The 4,657-nt window shown below is 34.5% G+C and overlaps 1 long non-coding RNA gene across 1 annotated transcript; it reads right to left on the bottom strand.

Moving 5' to 3' along the window:
• Positions 1-3,830: 3,830 nt before the first annotated feature.
• On the bottom strand, positions 3,831-4,647 carry LOC103150836 (uncharacterized). Its single transcript, XR_001664551.1, has 3 exons — positions 4,442-4,647; positions 4,041-4,186; positions 3,831-3,947 (listed from the first exon to the last, which is right to left on the bottom strand). It is a non-coding gene; the product is annotated as an uncharacterized LOC103150836 (long non-coding RNA).
• Between the last annotated feature and the right edge of the window lie 10 nt (positions 4,648-4,657).

The raw sequence follows: 4,657 nt of genomic DNA on the forward strand, positions 1-4,657 counted from the left end.
GAAAATAATTTTTAATAAAAATCTAAACTATTCACTAATTAATGTCTAAATTAATGTAAAGGATAAGCAAACAAAATGATTACCATTCAGGTCTGTGTGACAGTAGGGTCAGCTGTCACACAACCGGTCCAAGGCAAAAATTAACTATCAATGAAGTTACATTTGATTTGATGGTTCAGTCATGGATAAATTAAAATATTTTAAATCAACATTTAAATTTAATATTTTAAGGAGCTGGAAAGTTCAGGAAACAATCCTTATAGTTAGATTTTTATCATAGATTTTTGCTATAGCAATAATCTGATGCTGTGAGTTTAATCTTTGAGTTTTAGCTGTTTGTTCATAAATTCATCTTATTAAAGTACAATTACATTTAACTGCTCAGCCAACTAAACCAGGCATCAGATCTGTCCCAGATTTAACTACATCCATGTTGAAATGCTGTTAGTGCTGCTGATGTCCTTAGCAGCAAGAGGGGCCCCTAAATCAAATTCTCCTCAAGGCCTCATTGAACCTTGGACCGGCCCTGCATGATGAGCTAAATCTGCTGCACTGAGCATTTCTGCTGCTAGATGAGCAAACTCTGCTCAGTCCACCCTGTCAGGGAAATGATGACTGCAGAAGAGACACTCACTGTCAGGATAATAATAAAAAAAAAAATAATGAAAATATTAAAAAGTACATTTTTTTAAATTATTTAAAAAACAAAAACAAACAATGCTTAGCCTGGCAGGGATAGGAAGGGGGCAAGTAAAGCCTTGCAGCCCGCCAGGTTTATGATGCACTTGGGGATAAAACTCTCTCATAATCCATGTTTCCATCAATCATTTTTATGCACATGTTGTTGTATCGCATTAGAAAAGGTTGATGGAGACGACAAAATAAAAAAATTTACTAAATTTCACAAACAAGTTTTCAGGAAGAGAAATCTCATTTGCTGGATAAGTTCTGAAGTAACTTTCCCATAATTTATATAATAATTTTTAAAAATCCCATCTGACTCAATTTGACTTGAAATCTGAACTAAATGCATGTCGCTGTCTGGGAACTGACAGCATGTTGAAGAGTGACGAAGGCTGTGGAGAGTTTCTGATGCAGAATGAGCGGATCCTCCATCGTTCAGCGTTTTGTTGATTTCTGATCATTTCAATTCGAGAGATGTTCCCTGATTTCAAAACTTTAGTTGCCACCAGCAGCTGCAGAGTTTGGATTAAATATCAAAGCCCTGAGGCATTTGATTGATGCACAAATGGGTAATCTATTAACACCAAGACTTAGTTTTGGTTTAGTAATTTACCCCTTTTCTATTTATGTTTGCATTTTGGTGTCCTGAAATATTTGTTGAAGTTCAAAATATTTGGTCTCGGTCCCGTTTGCATCTCTGCTGCTGATCATGTCCCAGATCCATCTTGTAGTTAGTAAAACCTGGGAGAGAGTGGAGTTAATATGTGTTAGTTATGTACCTCATCCTGTCAGGGAGGTTAATTATGATGAACTGAGGTTCAGACATGAAAATGATAAACTTATGTTGAGGGCAAAGGAATCTAATCAATGAAATGAAACTGAGGAACCAAAGAAAAAACAGCAAAGCAACTTTAACTCCAGAGTTGTGATTAATCAGGACAATGGTTCACAGATCTGTGAGGATGTGGATTATTGTGTTTTTCTGTGAGTTTACTTCCTGTGTTGTTGTGTCCGACCCCTTGATTGTCCCCAGCTGTCTCTTGTTTCCCCTGATTACCTCCCTGTGTATCTAATCCCACCTGTGTCTCCTGCTGCTTGTCGGATCCTTGTCTGTTGTCTCGTCTTCTCGTACCTGCCTGAGTCTTTGTTCCTCTCTTTGCTGCTCACCTGTACTTCCTGGCTTTTGTGAATCCAAGACCATGAATAAATTCACTTTGAGTTTAATCCTGAAGCTACATCAGTTTGAAAGAAGAAAACTGGAGTCTGTGACAGGAACCGACCCGACTTCAGTCAGGAAACGTGTTTGAGTTTTCTGATCTGGACCCAGACTGGAGGAGAGAACCATCACTGATCCATCTACAGACATGTGAAGCTGAAACCCATGAATGAAGAGGCTGAGACACGACATCAGCATTTCACTTTATTTGGAGCGAAACTATATTATCATGAAGCTCAAACAACAGCAAAATATAAACTATCAACTAATTACAGTCATGTAGTGACAGGACAGAAGCAAAAACAAACATTTTAGTAAATAATCAAAGACCCCATTAAATCCGATTTTTCAGATTTCAAACATAAAGGTAAAAGTTTAACACAGAAAAGTTTGATTAAAGTCTTAAATAAAATAAATATTACATAAAGAAGAAATATATCCTTTATTGTCCCACAGATGAAATGCTGGTCCAACATTAGCAAAGGGACACAAGTAGAATAAAGAATTAATCAAAAATACCTTTCCATTACAAATTGGCCTGACACAATAAATCAATAAATTGTATGGTAAATAAAAAATTAGCTCAATAAGTTTCATCTGCAGGATTTATTTATTTTTTCTCTTTTCTTTCTACCAAAAACAGGATGACAGACGTTTCATTTTGCTGTTTTGGTCTCAACCAGCTTTTATTTCAGGGACAATTTTTGGACGTCACTGTTCATTTTATTTATTGTTTCAGTTGTTTTGTTTTTTTTGTATATTTCAAATGTTTTCCAGTTGGAGTGTTAAATATTCATTAGAATCTGAAGTTTATTGCTCTGAGCAGATGTACATCCATAATTTTGCCAACATCATGTTTGGTTTTGGTTTTGCAATCCAGGCCAAAGATTATATTGTTTAAGAATAAAACAAATATTACACTTGTTACAAAACCCACAAACATGAAAACAATGTTTCTAACTGTAACTATGATAACAACAAATCAAGTCAACACTATAAAAATAAAACTTTCATTGAAGAAATTCACTTGTAGGATAAACTGAAAGGTTTTAAATAATTTTCATTTAATGTGTCAATGAAACATATATAATATGTTTTAATTTTCAGATAATCTTATATTAAATCCTTTATTTGTTGAGTTTCTTCACCTTTAATGACTTTTTGATTAGTCGTTTTAGTAAATGGATAAAATATGTTGATATTTACTAAATCAAACAGAATTATGGTAAAGAACAGCCGATCTTTGAGGTGGAGGATTTTTAACCACAAACTTCAATAACTTAAATGATTATGAATTTCTAATATCAGTAAATAAAATCAACCAAAAATAATTAAACCGTAATGAAGCATATTTACAATATGGGGGAAAAAAACATAAAAACTTAGATGAGATTATAATGAGTGAAATTAACAATCTTGAGTTCTTGGGGTTATTTTGTTAAAGTAAATGTATAGAGATGAAAATATCAGCTGTACTGGATAAATAGTAAAACAGCAGCAGAAGTAAAGACTAAAGATTCATGTTAAAACAGAAAAATCTGATTTGTCTCTAATCTGTTGATCTGGAAGAACTGCAGCAGAAAAAGGAGGAAACAGCAACAGAGTTAATTAAGAGACACTTTGAAGGCTTCCTGCTCACAGAGGGGGGTGTATGTGTACCAGTTATAATCTGGTACTGACTTCCAGCTCGCTGTGGAATTCCCCGATCGATACATGACTGCATATGAATCAGTAGAGTATGGGTACTGGTAGTATGAGTAGTATTCATAGTATTCGTAGTAGTCGTAGTCCGAGCTCCAGTACCTTTAAATGAGAAACACAAACATCAGAAAGTGTAAAATCAAATATAGTCTATTTTGACTGAACTATTTAAAGACAATGATATGTAACAGATGCGACAACTAAAAGATAATTTTAATTAATTGTTTTTTCTGTGTGAAATCTCTTACCTAAGTGTGTCGATACGACCATCAACCCAAACCCAGTCGCTCCCAACTTTCCGTAGCCCCAACCAGGACCATGTCTATATGTTGTCATAAATGAATGTCTGTTAATTACAACATTGAAAATCATCAAGAAGATAAAGTTTTATTCCATATTGAAACTTTAAATTTGTAACATGATTGGTGTCAGAGCTCACCTGTTCCTGCAGATCATCAATAACAACCAGATCAGCAGATTTATTCTGACAGAACTGACGACTTTCATTCCAGGTCAAATCCATATTACTGAAAAAGTAACACGATCCACTGAAGAAGACCCAACCCTTTTTACACAGCAGACACTCTGGAGACAGAAAATAACAAAATGTATTAATTTAATTAAAATGGCCAGTTTGTCTTTTTATTGTGTCTCTTCTGTTAGACTGGGACTTTATCTGTAAATTTATCAGATCTTCTTGTCTGATTGCTGATATAATTAGAAATTTTAAACTATATATTATTTTATATTCAGTTTGACCTTTCTTTGTCCATAAACATCTAGAATATTTAATGTCTCAACGTCTCAAAGAGACAAAACATCTCAGAGTTTGATGCTCACCTTTGCTGGTGCAGTTCTCATTGAACAGGAAGCTTTTGAATTTCTGCATTAACTGGATTGTCTGGTTCAGGTTCTCAATTCCTTTCTGTGATTTTTCATTGAGGTTTTCCACTTGGCTGCTGAGGTTCTTAGTTTCTTCCTGTAATTTTTCATCGAGTTTCTCCACTTGGCTGCTGAGTTTCTCAGTTTCGTTCTGTGATTTTTCATTATCATTCT

Source organism: Poecilia formosa, unplaced genomic scaffold, assembly GCF_000485575.1.
Source record: "Poecilia formosa unplaced genomic scaffold, Poecilia_formosa-5.1.2 Scaffold263, whole genome shotgun sequence".
NCBI lineage: Eukaryota > Metazoa > Chordata > Actinopteri > Cyprinodontiformes > Poeciliidae > Poecilia > Poecilia formosa.